The sequence below is a fragment of the Triturus cristatus genome, chromosome 6, assembly GCF_964204655.1.
Source record: "Triturus cristatus chromosome 6, aTriCri1.1, whole genome shotgun sequence".
NCBI lineage: Eukaryota > Metazoa > Chordata > Amphibia > Caudata > Salamandridae > Triturus > Triturus cristatus.
The window spans coordinates 760345836-760364277 of record NC_140589.1 but is presented as its reverse complement, the minus strand read 5'-3'; the positions used below and the strand labels follow the sequence as shown (position 1 = coordinate 760364277).

The 18442-nt window shown below is 44.5% G+C and overlaps 1 protein-coding gene across 3 annotated transcripts in view; it reads right to left on the bottom strand.

Moving 5' to 3' along the window:
* FAM184A (family with sequence similarity 184 member A) overlaps window positions 1–18442 on the bottom strand; it is a 630233-nt gene that overhangs the window by 59802 nt on the left and 551989 nt on the right. The window lies entirely within an intron of this gene.

The following is an 18442-nucleotide window of genomic DNA, read 5'->3' as shown; positions in this document are numbered from 1 at the left end:
TGAGCCATTTAGGCCTACATTAAATAACGTGACTGGTGCATTTAAATACCTTGGGAAGGGGTAGGGCTTCTTCTCTAAGCCTTTTTGCTCACTGAGTTAAGAAGAAACTCACACAATATAGTAAAGATCAGCTAGCATAGAGAAAAAAGATGAATAAGATGTAAGACTCAAGAAAAAAAGTAACAGCAGACTGGAAAGCAACTAACACAAAACAGAAATATGATCAAGCTGTAGTTTTCAAGAAGAGAATACAGATATAAACTAGTTGAACAAATATGTAACAGAACTATGATAAAGATACAGTGTTCAAGAGAGTAAAGCTAAACACTGGGGACAGCCAACATAGATAGATCTATAAACCAGCTGTAATTTTCGAAAATGGAATATAGCTATTGATTTGCAGAAACCAAGACAACACAGAAGATGGGGAGCAAACAACAGAAAACCAGCACCGAAATAAGATCAAGCTGTAGACTTTTGGCAGAGAATAAAGAGAAGATTGGAAGCAAACAGCACAAGACAGAAATGTTAATAAGCTGAAGCCTTCAAGAAGAGAACAAAGATACAAATTGTAGCAACCAACATAAGCTAAATAGCTAATGATTTCTCTTGAGTAACTATCCTCCAGTTGACACAAAATGGGCTTTACATAAATATTTAGGAACATTTTCTGTTCTTATATTTCTTAACTGAGAGGGTACTACATTTGTGCTATATATGGTTACTGCTCAAAGATGTAGAAGGTTTGAGGTTAAAAAGAGTGCAATACACTATCCATAAAAACCATTGGCAATGCCAATAGGTCTGGCTGTAAATGAAGGCTGCATGGTAATGTGAAGCATTACAAGTAAATAGCATGGGGATAAATATGTATTCGTGTGGAAGCAAAGACCTGTAGAATAATATTTGTGTAGATTTAAAGGTCAAGTGACAGTGGCACTATTGAGCCAGACCTAAAAATCTACGGCAGCTTATGACTGCCATACCCCCCATGTGTGCTGCTGCCAGAGAAAAACAACATAAAGTATCTAGCTATCTGAAATACTTTAATAGCAACCAATGTCATGTGTGTGCCCCTAAACGTTCAAGCTTACGCAGCTTAATAAATAAACAAAATGATCACAGTTGCGTGGAGGGCAAGCACTATTTTTGTGGAAGCACACAACTTCTAACCAATCAAAACATGTACTCCTGACTCTCAACATGTGGGCGAAGTCAAAGCCCCTCTCTAGTGTGGTTCACATAATTGTCTGGCAAAAGCTGTGTCAAGCCAGATCAGCAAAAGCGATTGACTTAAAGATCAGAATAAAAAAACACAGACCTCAAAATAGTTTTGTGGGTTTGTCTCACAGCATGTGGTCAGCTTAATAATGAATCTTTTCACCAATACAAACACACAAAAACAAACATTCACACACACACACACTCTCTCTCGCAAAACAATTAAGTACACTAGAATGGGAAAGCAAGCTTTCTAATCAGTAAGAACACAAACTTGTTTTATCAAATAATATTGTATAACGTGGTTGATTTACAGTTAGGTCTGGCTGGCACTGTTTCATTTTACAGGCACAGTGAGAAGGCGTAAGGTCTAAAAACAAAGAAAATATAACAATAAATTTAACGAGCAAGAGGACGTTTCGTAAGTAATAGTTACTAAGCAAGTAATTAATTTTTGATAAATTATTTGAATCACTCATCTTTTCAACAATATCATTATTTAGGCTTGGGGAGACAATTCAGAGAAGGATGAATTCCAACATCTGACCTCCAGAGGATGAATGTATGCAATCTCTTGAATGAATGATGTCGTCCTGCAGGAAGTCCTGACTCTAAAATATAATTTCATATGGATTACAATGGGTAAATCTGAATGACCGTGGAACACCAGGTGGAGAACCTGAAGTGGACATCTTACTTCCTTACAAATAAACAATATTTTGTCACTGTTCCTCAGGACAGATCGAATCCTGAGGCTGTCACGTGAAGTGTGCCTGTGGATTAAGAGCAGTCCCTAATATGCGTGGAGACACTGAGATGAGGTATTAAAATATGCTTTCACCACCATATAGTCAATACTCAGTTGCTCTGACTGAAATCTGCCTGCAAAATATTGAAAATATGGTTGATCACCCACTTTCTGAAATAAACCCCTTCACACATATCCCCAACATACCAGTCTGATTCCCAGCCCTTGGAAAACCCGATCCTTGGGCCTCCATCAGATGGTCCCTATTCCTATGGTTGAATCCCTGGGCTGATGTGTAAGCTTTAAAAGAAGCAATAACGGTGTCTGTCATTCACCTTCAAAGATGACACAATCTGTAACCCTACCACTATAATAACTCAGTTCATACTGCATGTTACTAGTTTTGTGATAAGGAAGTCTTTGCTCCTTGCTTTTTAAAAAAATTGTTTTTTTAACAAACTTGGCGATACATTTAGATATCACACAACAGATTACGGTCTTCATATATATCAGGATAGCATTCACTCTCATTACTTTGATAATACGGTATTACAGTAAAGAGTTCAAAGTCATCCACAGCACTCCTCCGTTTCTTGACTTGAGTAAGCAACATTTTTTGCATTACAAATAATGATTCATGTAGGCTTCAATGTCCCCTGTACTTCGTCCAGCAACCCCAAATTGTTTCCCATTTCTTAGGGCAACCTCTGCCCTGAAACACCACTTTTTCTGCTACACAGCACCAGTTCAGATCTTCGCACTACTGATTCACAGTTTTTTTTTTTTTTTTTTTTTTTTTTTTTGAAAAACCTTTATTGATGTTTCAATCATTTACACGTATGGGCCTACAACCCCCCGGGGCCGGCCGCTAAGTAACCAGGATAATAATAGCAAATGTCAACACAGGCGGCACTTCGGAGAGCAAAGTCTTCAATCCAATATAGTCCGGCCAATAAGCCGCGCAGGTATGACACCAGGAGAGAAAGGGTTTTTCATTTTATGATAAGACAAAACAGTAGGATCAGGTGCCAAACAATTTCCCAACAGCGAGAAGGGGCAAGGATAAGAGACATAAACAATAAGCAGCACTACATTAAATCAATGGCGCAGGCGCGGGAAAGTACGGATAAGGAGAAATATCAAAGATAGTTGCGCCTACAGGTCCCCGTACCTACAGCCCAGCGAACCCCCCGGAAACTGTGGCACACATGAGGAGCAAACGATTCACAATCAGGGTGGTGTATCGCACTGATCCCAGAAAAAGAAAGCAAAAAGAAACAGAAAAAAGAAAAAACGGAGGCCATGGAAAAAGAGATAAAGACTAAAGAGTCCCCTCCCCCGTCCCCCCACCCTGCACCTCTGCGAATGAGTATGGCCCCACCCCCCAGCAGTGTGCCTGTCGCCCTGGAACTAGACCCGAAATATAGAAGAGACAGGGAAAAAAGAGAGTGAGAAAGAGCCCCCCCAGACGGGGGGGCGGAAAGAATATAATAAACTGGAGGAGGGCCTTAAAAACATACCCCCGGCGTCTCCCTCCCGCACGGTGATTCACAGTTTTTTTGTTTGTTTTTTAAGTTATTTTTTATTTATAGGTTTAGTGTGAGTAGTACACAAGTTGCAGCAACACAAAACATAACAAAGGAGTAGAAAGAAAAAGAGAAGAACCCCCCACCCTCCAAAATGGCCATCCCTTGTGGTTATAGCATATGACTTTGTGCACGTTTATAGAGAATAGTGTAGTTTACATTACAAGCATTTGTATCATGAGCAGTTCAAACAGGGGAAGGCCCAGCAAGGGTCCCAGCAGGCCCTTAAACAATATACAGGAGCGTGAATCTTACTTTCTTGGCTAAAGTTAACCACTTTCCACCTGTAGCAACACCACAGCAAGGGCCCCACCAGTGTCACCATCCGCTCCCTTTCATCCTGACGCACTCAACTCCATTGTGGCTAGATAGCTCTGGTAAAGGCTCCAAAAACACCTGGTGCGCTTCTGTGGGGGGAGCAGTTCGCTATATAGTTCTGATTGCGTATTGCAGTATAACATGTCCTTAGACCACTCAGCAAGTGTGGGGGCCGGGCCAGAGCCCATCTCATAGCCACTCTATGCTTCGCCATAAGCAAACCCATATCCACTAATTTGAGCAAATCTTTCTACAGCAGTCTAGAATGTCCAAGGAGTGCCAGCAATGGGTCAATAGAGAGGGGCGTGCCTATGATGCTGCCTAACGTCAGGAAAATCACCTTCCAGAAATTTGCTATAACTAGGCATGACCAGGCTAGGTGCATGATTCCCGCTGGGTCAGTGTTGCATCTTTCACACTCAGCGGAGTCTCTATGTAGTCTGGCTGGGGTGTAATAAGTTCTATTTAGGAATTTAAATTGTATAAGTCTGTATCTACCGTTGAGCGAAAGGCACCTAGTGGACTCACAACAGAACCGCTATGTGGTATCATCAATAATCATGTCTAGGTCACTTTGCCACTCCAGTCTGGCATTAGTGTAGGTGTTTTTACTTTCATCCTGCAATAAACTATAAATGATAGATACTGTCTTATTAGGGGAATCTGCAAGTAGTATGTGAGACAGGGGGGCAAACTCAGGTGGCTCTATTGTGTCTTCACCAAGCAACCCGCAAAGGGAGTGCCGCACTCTAAAGAAGTGAAACCTCGTCAGCGAGGAAATAGTATGTCCCTCGGCTTCTATTTCCCCCCAATTGCACTGAATCTTTGTTGGTGGTTGGTTCTTTCACCATGCTCTTGCTATGTTTTGGCTACAATGTCTGCTGTCTTAAGCAAAGTGTTACATATTTGGGCAATTGTTCTTCTCCTGTCACACATAGTATATGCCATTTGGCCTCCATAGGGACTTCTTGTCCCACTACCTCCACCATTATTTGAGTTATTTATTTCCATTACTTTTGTATATGGGGGAAGTCCCATAGCGTGTGGTAGAAGGTGCCCCTTCTCCCACAACCCTGTGTACATACATCAGTGTCACTGCAGTTCATTCGGTATAAGAGTGCTCTAGATGAAAAGGATCTATGTAATATGCGTAATTGTATGAGACGGAATCTCTCTAGGACTCTGTATCGCCTGTGCCCAGTCATCTTCCCCCAGAGAACCTAGGTCAGTATCCCATGCTGTTCGAAGAGACACTAACTGGTCTGGAGAATTGTTCATAATTTTTTTGTAGATTAGAGAGGTTGCTTTGGCCGTCTTAGCGTCAAATAAAATTCTGGCCTCTAGAGGTGTGTATTCTGCTATGTGTTCACCGGCTGGTACATGACATCTCAGTGCATGTTTCAATTGAATATATCTATAGTTTTCGGAATCAAGCATTTGTATTCCTGTTGTAGGTCGGGAAACTTAAACATCCTTTGCCCTCTCCACACGTTCCCCAAACTCTCTATCTCCAATATTGCCCATTTGCGAAACCCCTATATTACTCCAACCTCCCGTAGGAGGTCGCTATCCCACAATGGGGTTTTCTCTGTTAGTTTTCTGTCCCAACCCAAGAATTTCATTGCCTCTCTCCGTATTCGAATCACATGTTGGGTGTGCGGTGGCAGCTGCGTTTCCACCCTTTTACGGTACAGTGCCGCTGGGTATCCTATCTTCCCCATTGATGGATGGTCCACCCTATAGGCGGGTTCAGTTCAAACTCTTTATTTCGATGGTTAAAAAATCATCATAAAAAGTACATATTTAAAAATACACAACATATACAATTATACATTTCATTAGTATAAAAATAACCATCAACCGAACTGTTACAATTCATATAAATGCGAAAGGTGAATTAGTCTCTAGTGCTCCTTAGTCTTACTGCAGCTTTCAAAAAGCTTATCACTGAACATAGCGTATACATATCATTTGCTCTTTGAAGGAACAACAAGGCTACCTTCGCATGTCGAAATTTTCCACGTTTTAAAATATCAATTCAAAACATGCGTCTAGGAAGACAATAGAATGGGCACAATAATACAAAATGAAGGGTGTCCTGCGGAGACAAATTGTCGCAGCCGCAGGCACCCTTCTGCTCAATAGTCGCAGTAAAACCCGATGGGTAAGATAAAATATTATGCAACAAATTGAGCCTAAAACGACACATTAAAAATCTATCTTGTTGATTATGCAAGAGAAATAGATAGGGTTCCATACCCGCTGTCTCTTTAACTAAACAATGCGCTACCACTGAGCGTTTTAATGTGAAAGCTTTAGTCTCCCTGAGGGATTCCATTTTATCCAGCAACAGACTTTTAATTTGTATTTTACTATTTCTTGAAATTAGAGCAGGGGTACTGAAAAGTGTCTGCTGGCCTACAGATTCTAAAGTTACTTTAACATATTTCAGCCATGGGATTGACATTCCTTTATCCCTTTGTAAGCAATCATTAAGAATTTCCTTGCTTAGCTCAGCATCCGGGTTTGCCCAGATGCTGAGCCAAGCCAAAACTGGTTTAATTTTGACCAAATCAGCAATGTATGGGATACCAAGTTCAGAATGTGCAATTTCGGCTGGTATCGCGTGTGGGATCTTCAGGATCCTACGAATAAATTTATCTTCTTCCAATTGTAGCTGTTTAACATCCCTGAAGCCCCACACCTCTGCTCCATATACCGCTTTAGCTATACTTATTGAATTATATAAGGTCATAACTTGCTCGGGGGACCAGCAGCCTAATCTTTGTGCAAAATTCATAATTGCACCACATGACGAAACTAGTTTGGAGCAGCGTTCCTCCAACAACTTATCAAATTGAATTTTGCAGTCGAACAGTAGGCCTAGATACGGGAAGGTAGTTACTATATCCATGACATGGGTCCCAATATTGAACATCGGTTTTTTAGCCGGTTTTTTGCCTGCGATCAACGCAAAGGATTTAGTCAGATTTACAGACAGATCTAATTTTTCCATAAAATCTACAAATCCATTAATCAATATTTGAAGACTTCGCGGTGTCCTAGCAAGGAGAACCGTGTCATCCGCATATAGGAGGACTGGTATTTGGCGCTTTCCTACCCTAGCACAATCGGCTGCCTTGGCTATGAGGGTTGACTCCAGGTCGTTTATATATAGTGAGAATAGGAAGGGGGCAAGAATGCATCCCTGCCTTACTCCACTGGAACATGGGAAGAAATCAGTTTGCCCCCCCTCCATACTATAGCGAACCCTCGCTGTAGTGTTCCAGTGTAGCTCTCTCAGAATGTTTATCAAACGCTGATCAATCCCCAAGGAAGTCATCATTTCCCAAAGCTTACTTCTATTCACATTGTCGAAGGCCGCTGCTAGGTCCATAAATCCCATGTAAATGGTCCCATTACTTGCACTAGTATATTTAGCGACCAGTAAATATAAATTTATCACTGGTCGATTTTCCTGCTCTGAAGCCATACTGGGTATCAACTATTGTGCGCTGCTCTTCTGTCCAGGCCATTAAACGATTTAAAACCACCCGCCCCAGTATTTTAGCCGAAACATCAATCAATGATATAGGTCTGTAGCATTGGGGGTTGTCCTTGTTTCCTTTTTTAAAAATAGGAACTATTAAGGCAGTAGACCATGACCTCGGGAGTCCTGTTTTAATGGCTGCGTTTAGCACTCTCATTAAAATTGGTGCCCACAAATCGACATTACTTTTATACAGATCTGGGGGAGTGCCATCAGGCCCAGGTGCTTTATTTGGTGTTAATCCAATAATTGCTTGCGTGATCTCAGTGAGTGTAAAATCCTGCACCTCATTCCTATTACCAACCCATTCCCATTCTTGTTTACAAACCTTGGAATGATTGTAAAGTTTCTCAAAATGAGCTACCCATTGCTGTGGGAGGATATTTGTGCTGAGGACCGGTGTGTTACAATCATAAAAAGAGGGCCTATTTATAATCTTCCAGAATTCAGTGAAATCTCTGTTTTCGCCCGCCTCTCTTAAATCAGCCCATAATTCAGCTTTTAAGGTGGTTTTCCTTTCTTTGATCTTAGTTCTATAGATTTTCCTATACTTTGCCACCTCCACTATGTCCCTCGGATTAACCTTAAGACTTGACTTTAAATTTCTTAGTGCTCGTGCACAGTTTACGTCAAACCATCTTGGGTGAGTCACTGGTTTTCTGGGACCTTTTGTCAACAATAGTTTTCCAGCGCATTTAGTTAGCTCCCTGAAAGCGGCAACTAGGTCAACTCCCTCTATTTGGAGATCTAAACACTCCTCAAGCCACTTTTTCCCCTTTTGCACCAGTGCGGTATAAAATTCAGGGGCATTGATTTTTGTCCATTTTAAACGCCTACCCTGGTCGGTAGGTTGTAAAATGGTATCCAGCTGTTTATTCATTTTAATATAATCCTTATACAGTATTTCTATAGCCAGAGGGTTATGATCGCTAAAGGCACTCCATTTAGTGATTACCTTCCCAATCCGGTATTTAGCAAAGGTGGATATAAAGATGTAGTCTATAATAGACGAACATCCCCTTCCTTTAAAAGTCGGTATCAGGGTGCCCTCTGGTTCTGGAATTACCAGATCAATAGTGTGGGCTAGTGAGTGACTCCCTAGTATTTTTGTTATTAATATACCCTCAGCTGTGTGCTCCAAATGTGGGCCCTTTTTTAAGTGGGCAAAGATCCCAGTGGGTAGTTACCGGTATCAACCGTGAGCAAAGATGACAATTTAGATCCCCCATTAAAAGGACGAATACGTTTTCTCCACCTTTTCTTAGATCAGATTCCTGCTTTAGTCTAAGATCTAATTCCTCCAGCACGGCATTAGTGCCACTTCCTGGGCCAGGGTTATAAAAGTTAAATAATTGTACCCTCAACCCCTGTCCCTGGAAGGTTACTGCTTGTAAGTTGTCTGAGGACCAAGGTGAGACAGTCCATCTCCCCTTTAAGTTGACGTCAGCGTATATTATTAGGCCTCCCTTCGCTCTACCAGCCCTACTCTCCTGAGCTGGAACAAAGAAGGACTTATACCCCTCTAAATGATGATTATCGGGCTCAACTACCCATGTCTCCTGTAAAGCTATTATATGGGAGTCCCTTAGTTGATTCCTCCACTCTATATTGCTTATTTTTCCAGCTAGGCCTGCGATGTTCCAAGATGTTATTTTCACCCTTGCCCCCTGTGTCCCGGACAGCCTTGGGCCATGAGTATCTAATTCATGTACCTCCCTCCTTCCTAGTGGTGGTTCTTGCCTCTCCCCAATCTGGCTTTGCGGGCCAATTTCTGGGTGATTCGATGTGTGCCTTCCCTCTGAGGTTAATTCATTTATTTCCGTAGATGCCCTTATTTTCTTCCCTACCAAACCTACCTCTGAATTCGTTAGTCAATCATTTCCATCCAGCGATTGAAGGGGACTAAATCTATTCTCCCACTGCGGACCATTCAAATTTAATAGTGATAGAGAACTGTATTCATATTTCCTTCTCCAGTCTCCATCTGTTCCTCCTCCCTTCCTGCCTAAATTGTGACCCTGAGGGAACATAAGGCCATGTCTGGGATAAAAATAGGCCAGAGGCATAGTTCGAATAGTACTGGTTGCATTTTTGTTATAGTTTCCCAGTATATACTCCACCAGCTTTGGGTTCCTAAAATTTGCAATAATGCAATCCCCTTCAATGTCCTTTCCTCTGTTTCCCAACCATGGTACTCTTCTTACATGGATGATTTCTCCCCTTTCCCTCCCTTGGAGAGGTCTGTGTATATTTAACCAGTATATAATCTTGTTTTTTAACTCTAGGTGTGTCTCCCTTTGACCCTCCCTGAGTTCAGGAACCCCGGCAAAAATCACAACATAGGGACTTACTTCGGGGGGTAGATTTACTCCAGGGGGAGGAGGGTGGATTTTTCCCTTACTATCAGGGACTTTCTGCCATACATCCACCTGCTCATGGGACACAACCTGCCCTGGTTTTATCTGTAATCTCCTCGGCTGATCTTTGTTTATGGGGTGACAGTCTTTCGTATTTTCAGGGCAACATCTATCCTGTGATTGGTCTACTCTTGTGGGTGGATTATGAACCTGTGCAGTAATGCATAGCTCATTTCTGGTGCCAATGTTTTCCATAGGTAGTGGCCTTAGGGGGGGAATTACAGTTGAGGTTAAATTTCCAATAGGGTTAGAGTTGCTTTCCTTCAGCTTTGCCTGTTTATAAAGCTCATTAGTAATTTTATCTAGTTTACTATAGAGTGGTTTTATTTGGGCAGTAATGAAGGTTTCTAGATGTTTTTGCAAATTGGCTAAAACTGGTTGTAGCCATCCTGGTGGACTTAATGGAGTTGGTGTATCTACTTCTATGAGCTCTTCCTCCATTGGTTGTTTCTTCCCACCCTTATTGGGGGGTTTTGGCTTCCTTGCTTGCGTGATCTTGGAACCTCTTTTGGGCAACCTATGCTTAATTAAATTAGGTCTTTTTGTTACCTTATCAATAGGTGAATCGACCTCTATTAGCTGCTGGCCACAAGGTAAATTCCCAATTGAAATGTCCGGGCTATTATCCAGCAGGCTATCACAAAGGTTTACTTGTGGGGCTTGCATAGGACTACTGTGTGTTTGTAAATGGGAATTTTGCGTGGGGGTCATTGATAGGCGTCTCTGGGTACGTTCAATTTCCCAGTTTACTGCCCCAATGACCTTACGTAACATTAGATCTATGGCCGTTGGGGGTGCAGAGTGCCCAACAAGAGTATCTGTGTTAAGTTGGCTATTTGTCGTAATCAACGGGGTGCTTGCTTTACGCTTGGTTGATCTAGTTTTCGGTTTAGTAGCCATGATGCTCTTTCTGTTGACAACCCACTTTTCCCCCACTATGTTCGCGACTGAGTGGCCAAATATTTATCAAAATTTGTTACTCAGCAATTATCTACTCACAGTATCAATGCACCTCATGTATATCCGTTACAGTATTACTCAATATACTTCATAACCACCACAATAACCAACCCATGAATACTGCATAGGCCAAACACCACTACCACTTTAACAATTTTGCCACAGAGCACTGAGCACTTATATGCGAGGCAACTCAAATACCCAAATTTTTCAACAATAGTGAATGGTAGTGGCCCAGCCCGGCCTCCTTGTGCCTCTGAGGGCCACAGAGGGCCCGCCCTTTGCCCGGGCTTAGCCCGGCGCCGCCCGCGCGTGGTCCCGCGACGCGGGAGGAAGGTTCACTTTTGTAGCGCCTGCGGGCGCGAAATCCGTCGCTTCCGCTTCCGGCCAAGGGATCGTGGGAGGTGTAGTCCTTTCCTCCCCCCACACAGCGGCCGCGCTGTCCTGCGGCGGCGGGAGGGAGAAAGAGCGAGCAGCAGGAAACTCAGCAGCCCACAGGGATCAAATGAGCACAGGTACGTTCGTCACCGTTAGTCCGTTAGTGGCAAGAACCCCCCGCTTTGCCGGAGGAAGGTTCACTTTTGTAGCGCCTGCGGGCGCGAAATCCGTCGCTTCCGCTTCCGGCCAAGGGATCGTGGGAGGTGTAGTCCTTTCCTCCCCCCACACAGCGGCCGCGCTGTCCTGCGGCGGCGGGAGGGAGAAAGAGCGAGCAGCAGGAAACTCAGCAGCCCACAGGGATCAAATGAGCACAGGTACGTTCGTCACCGTTAGTCCGTTAGTGGCAAGAACCCCCCGCTTTGCCGGAGGAAGGTTCACTTTTGTAGCGCCTGCGGGCGCGAAATCCGTCGCTTCCGCTTCCGGCCAAGGGATCGTGGGAGGTGTAGTCCTTTCCTCCCCCCACACAGCGGCCGCGCTGTCATGCGGCGGCGGGAGGGAGAAAGAGCGAGCAGCAGGAAACTCAGCAGCCCACAGGGATCAAATGAGCACAGGTACGTTCGTCACCGTTAGTCCGTTAGTGGCAAGAACCCCCCGCTTTGCCGGAGGAAGGTTCACTTTTGTAGCGCCTGCGGGCGCGAAATCCGTCGCTTCCGCTTCCGGCCAAGGGATCGTGGGAGGTGTAGTCCTTTCCTCCCCCCACACAGCGGCCACGCTGTCCTGCGGCGGCGGGAGGGAGAAAGAGCGAGCAGCAGGAAACTCAGCAGCCCACAGGGATCAAATGAGCACAGGTACGTTTGTCACCGTTAGTCCGTTAGTGGCAAGAACCCCCCGCTTTGCCGGAGGAAGGTTCACTTTTGTAGCGCCTGCGGGCGCGAAATCCGTCGCTTCCGCTTCCGCTTCCGGCCAAGGGATCGTGGGAGGTGTAGTCCTTTCCTCCCCCCACACAGCAGCCGCGCTGTCCTGCGGTGGCGGGAGGGAGAAAGAGCGAGCAGCAGGAAACTCAGCAGCCCACAGGGATCAAATGAGCACAGGTACGTTCGTCACCGTTAGTCCGTTAGTGGCAAGAACCCCCCGCTTTGCCGGAGGAAGGTTCACTTTTGTAGCGCCTGCGGGCGCGAAATCCGTCGCTTCCGCTTCCGGCCAAGGGATCGTGGGAGGTGTAGTCCTTTCCTCCCCCCACACAGCGGCCGCGCTGTCCTGCGGCGGCGGGAGGGAGAAAGAGCGAGCAGCAGGAAACTCAGCAGCCCACAGGGATCAAATGAGCACAGGTACGTTCGTCACCGTTAGTCCGTTAGTGGGCGGGTTCATCTCGCCCCATGAATACCCAATCATTGATAGTGACCAATTGTGATGCCCAGTAGCATTTCCTTATGTCTGGGACCGCCAACCCACCCTCGAACACTCCCTTCTGAGGTTTGTGTAATGCTATTCTCGGGCATCCCCCTTCCCATAAGAGCAATCTTATTTCACTATCTACTTTCCGAAAGACTTTCCAGTGGCACCCTACATGGCATATTTTGCAAGACATATAAAAATCGTGGCAATTCCATAATTTTGAACAATGTTGCCCATCCAAACAGAGACAACGGGAGATGCCTCCCATGTGTGACGTCCCCTCGAAGCCTATCCAGTTGGGGCATTAAGTTGTCTTCTAGGAACTCTGTATCTGTCCTAGAAATTATTATTCCTAAGTATTTGAATTTATCTTTGACCATTAATACTCGTGCGCTGGATGGTAGGGCCGGAACGGGTCCAGCTAGCACATGGATCAGGGATTTATCCCAGTTTATTTGGTATCCTGAATATCCCCCAAAGAGATGGAATATATGGAGGATGCGGCCTATCGATGATTTTGGGCTTGTGATGTATAAGAGTATATCGTCCGCACGTAAAGATATTTTCTCCTCCCATCCTTCACTTCCCGGGATACCCCGTATCATTGGGTCACCTCGGACCCACGCCACTAAGGGCTCCAACGCTAAGGCAAAGAGCATAGGGGAGGGAGGGCAGCCCTGCCTAGTGCCTTTATGCCGGGCCAGTGGTCGGGACATCGCCCCCTTTTAACTTCACTCTTGCTATCGGATTGGAATATAGTAGTCGAACCCAGACGCAGAACTGTGGACCGAATCCAAATTGCTCTAGTACCGCAAATGAGTAGTTCCATTCGATACTGTTAAATGACATACGGGCGTCCAGTGACAGTCCAACTGCTTTTTTTTCCAGTCTCATTGCTGTAAGGTATTGGACCCCGTACAGCCTTATTAAGTTGAGCCAGGTACTCCTATGCAGCATGAAGCCAAACTGGTCAGGGTGTATTATGGACGTTATTATACCAGCGGTCTTGTAACTAAGACTTTTGCTAGTACCTTCACCTCCATATTTAGCAATGATAGTGGACAATAGGAATTGCAGTATGTCTGCGGTTTACCCTTCTTTGGAATGATTACAATAGTAGCCATCCGTTGGTACTCCGGGAGGCTACCTCGAACCAGTGCCTCACAAAACATAGCTAGCATATGCGGGGCTATCACAGATGCCATTCCTTTGATTAATTCGGCTGGGATACCATTTGGTCCAGACGCTTTGCACGATTGTAGGGCTCCGATGGATCGCCTAATGTTCTCTGTTGTAAGGTCCCCGTCTAGCACATCTCATGCCTCTGAGGCTAACACCAGGAGTCTAGAGTCTTGAAGGAGTGCTGCATAGTCATGTCCTGTTTTAACAGAGGTGGAAGTATATTGTTTCTCGTAGTGCTTTGCAAACGCAGCTGCTATCTCCTTCCCTGTATTACAGATCTCCCCTTCTGGGGTGTGTATTTCGAGGACCCAGTTTCTTGCGTTGTCTCTCTTGTCTAACCAGGCCATCAATTTGCTGGCTTTATCCCCAACCTCATACAGGCGGTGTTGTGTCGGGCCATCTCCTCCGATAATTCTTTCATTTCCTTCTGTTTAATGTGAATTTGGTGTTTAACTTGGGCAGGTACCTCTTTTGCTTCTATTGGTAATGTCTCGAGTTCAACCAATTCCGCCTCTAGAGGATCGTAACAGAGTCTTTTCTCTTTCCTCTTTACCCCAGCGATAGCCTGTACATGACCTCTAATTACTGTCTTGTATGCTTCCCACAGTATGCATGTATAGTCTACAGATACCACGTTTTCCTGACAGTATTGTTGCGTCCTTTCCACTCAGTTTGTGTCTAGTTTGTCGTTAAACAGCCAAGGATCTCAGTGTGGCGGCAGTGCAGTGCCACTTGTGGGTCCTGTCAGTCGAACTTCTAACAGTGAGTGCCCTGATATGCTGCGTGCCCTATGTAGTGCTCCCCAAAACCACCCTGCCTCAGAAGTTTGTGTCATTAAGTAGTCCAGTCAGGAATAGCCCCCATGTGGTGCAGAGTAGAATGTGTATTGTCTTATTTCTGGGTTGTGTTCCTTCCAGAGATCCACTAGTCCCATGGCTTCCACAAATGCTCTCAGAGGTTTTATTCCCACTCCCTTATTAGAGGTTGACACTCAATCTATGTCAGGGTTCATTACCGCATTCATGTCCCCACCCAGTATGAGAGTGCCACTTGGTAGTTCTAGCAGCATCCCACAGAGAGCCGAGAGGGTATCTGCATGCAATCGCGGAGGTATGTATTGAGCATAGATTTATAACCTTCCCTTCCCTATTTTTGGAGAATAGGAGAATCTCTACAGAAATGTTGAAACCAACAGTACAGGCCCATCAGCTTATATTGACCAAAGACAGTATTCAGCCTTATTTGAGAAACACTTTAGGTGGCTATAATAGATTTGTGTTAACCCGATTTAGACTAGGCTTGGTACATAGATTAATCAGTTTTCCTGATATGAACGACTGGTCTAGAATTATGTGTAAATGCCCATGTGATGACATGTCACAACAGTCGACACTGCATGTTCTTTTGCTGTGCAAATTTTATTCTGTTCAGAGAAAGAGATGGATTCTGCCGATTTTAAAAACACTCTGCCTTAGGCAATGTCGCCCTGCGTTATTGGTTATGCAACTATTAGAGAATTAATACTTTACTATCTCGATAGCCATGTTTTTAAAAAATGTTATAAAATGCAGAAAATCTATTTTAATATGCCTCCCCCATGAGTATGATGTGAGAATGTTATAGATATATATTCATGTATTGATTTTGTATTTAAATTGTATTCATACATGGTTCTTTTAAAACCTGTAACTATGGAACATGATTTTATGTGCTTTTATGATTTTCTTTTTAATGAAGTCGAATAAAGCTTTATTTAATTGAATTGAATATAACCTTCCCTTCCCTTCCCACATCCCAGTCAGTGCTATGTATCTTCCCTGTTCATCACTCCATATCTTGCCTGGTGTGAAAGGCAAAGCACTGCGAACCAATATGCCCGTTCCACGTGACCCCGATGTAAATCCTGCATGTGCAAGGAGCCTGTATCCGTACCTATCTAAGACTTTGCAGTTGTTGCCCTTTAAATGCATCTCCTGTAGGAGTTCTATATCCGGGGGGTTGCGCTTTAGGTATTGCAGCACCATAGTGTGCTTTATTTTATGACGAAGGCCGTTTACATTCCAGGTCATTATTTTCAAACTGGTCTGATCCTGAGCGTTCCCCGGGTGTGGGCCCATATGCCTCGTCTTTATAGTCCTGTTTAGCTCACTATGTATCTGTTCTTCTGCCATCTACTGTTGCTAGTGACTGCGGTGACTCTTGTCTGAAGTTGTTGTGCAGTGCTCGCTGCCCAGTAGAGCGCTCCTTGGTATCATTTTGATTGGTGGTTCTTTATTGGATAATGAGGGACCATCGTGGATGCAGAGAGACTGTAGTCCTAGTGTGGACCATTAATTCCTCTAATTTCTCTAGCCCTGTGCCAAGCTTGGGCATCTACATATTGTGGCTGCGGTAAGTGTATTCAGCAGCAACACAATGAGTTGAGGAGGGGCAAAGGGCTCTTCCAGTGTGACTGCTGTCAGAGCGTAAATCCATTTTTGTAAAACCTGAGTTTAGCACTCAGAGTCACTGGACTACCATGCTTATGTCCTAACAAAATACTGTGATATGAAAAGAAGCTAAAGACTACATCTCCCACAAGGCAGTTTAATAATGGCTAGAGGCTATACATCTGGTTGCAGTAACATAATTGTTTAACCATGTACACTTTCAGCGCTGCCGAGTTTTCAAAAATAGAAATCTGCGTTGAAGGAGAGAGGGAGCAGAGGAAAAGCCCCACCAGTCATTGCGGCAGGAAGCTCCCCACGCAGCCAGTCCATACCCGGAGGCACAGGTAAAAATCACCCAGCCACATGCCCGGGCAAAGACCGGGCCAAGAGTCTGCGGCCGGCCTAGGCTGGGCTAGGCCACCGCTCTTGGTTTCTTGGCTTAAAAGCTCAGCAAGCAGCTGTACAGCACATGACTCTCTGGACTAAATATAAGTGCCAAAATGGGTAAGAGGAAACTTGGAGGGGATTTGAACAGTGTACAATCACCACCCCCCCACCTCCCACACAATGCTTGACAAAATGTTACAGAAAGAAGATTGTCTCTCACTTCAGCAGTGGGTTTAAGTACCAAAATTAACACTCCTGCTTTTTTAAGGCTATAGCCCATTCAAGCAAAGCAAGCTCAATCCTGCTGCTCCAGACCTCAGTAATCGAGGCTCCCGAGGGTGTTTTACTGTCTTCGAATCCTCTGTCTTCTGAAAATCGCCAATCCCGTAAGGCCTCTAAGCAAGCTAAGCAGCCTACAATACCAGAAAATGGAAGAAAAACCACCCAGACAACTAAGCCCACCAAAGAATCGAAGACCACAAAGGATCTAGGAATCTTCCCAGCTCCCATAGATTGAGAAACCCTAGAGGCGGGGGAAAAGCATGCCAATTACACCAAGGGGGGGATTCGGTGTCTGGAAGCAGGATTTATTGAACAAATCTCTACTCTCCTACGGGAGGAACTGCGACCGATTTGGGCTAGACTGGATGCTATAGACTGTGCCTTAACAGGACATTAAAAATATAAAAGGGACTCTGGAAGTCATTCCTCCCCACCCAGCCAATGAAACCCATAATATTATAGGCCAGCCAGGATTGCTAGAGCAAACCCAGAGGAATAAGTCCCCCTCTAATACACCTAATCCGTATCCCATACCCCCTACAAATTCTGAATGGGATCAAGCTAGACCTCATTTCAGGGTGGTCCCAGGGGATACAACTATGAAGAAGCACAAGTGGGGATGACTGCAACCCGCAGTCAGAGTAGCAAAGGGAGGTAAAATAATGAAAGAGAAGAATTACTTCAAGAAAAACAACCAGTAATAGGCATTCTTCCTGCTGCATGCCCATATGTAGCCATCCTTGCACGGGTTCCCAGGTTAAGAAAAGATCACAAGGAACCGCATGAGGAACTGTTCAATAATACCTTAAATTGGCTGGCCCGTCATAGAGGCTTTCCTCTTTCACAGGCCCAAAATGTCTTGATGGTAAAGAGGGGATTGTATATCAAAAAAAGGGGGGAAAGAGAGGTTTTTAACGGTTAGGTTCACCCTCCCAATGTATGTATAATTAAATAAATAATCTGAGTCGTCAGATTATGAGAACCTAACCAAAAGGGTATAGGGAAAGCACTTGTTTCCCGAGAAACCCAAGAAAAAGAAAGAAAGGGCAATTCCTTTCTTTAGTCCCCTCACTCACCAGGGTTTCCCCACGGTGACATGCTTCATCATTGGGGTCCTCTCAGTCCTCTACGGACTGAGGCGTGCTGCGACTTGCGGATTTACGTAGGAGCACTGAACAAGACTATGTGTTGTGCAAGTGTTGTGGTGTGGAGTGGTTTAAAGTGAGTTAAAATAATTAACTTGTGGGCCAATCTAAATTTATTGTTGCTCCTAGCTAATTAATTAAAAAAGTGGGTAATATGCTAGAGATAACTACTATAATGGGTAAGTGTACCTAGCATATGTTGTCGACTAGTTTCAAGCTTCCCAAGCTCTTCATCAGGACTACACTGGGACCAGCCCAGTGTGAATACCACTCCTAGAAGACCTAAATTGGTGCATAAAATAAGTGAAAAAAACGAAAAACGCTGTGCAAATTAAGCATGCGTTATTCAAAATACATACGTAATGTACGTCTCATGGAATTATTTTAAAAGGCAAAACTGTGCCTCATGGTCGACTGAGGGGGGGTTGGACACTCGTACACTTG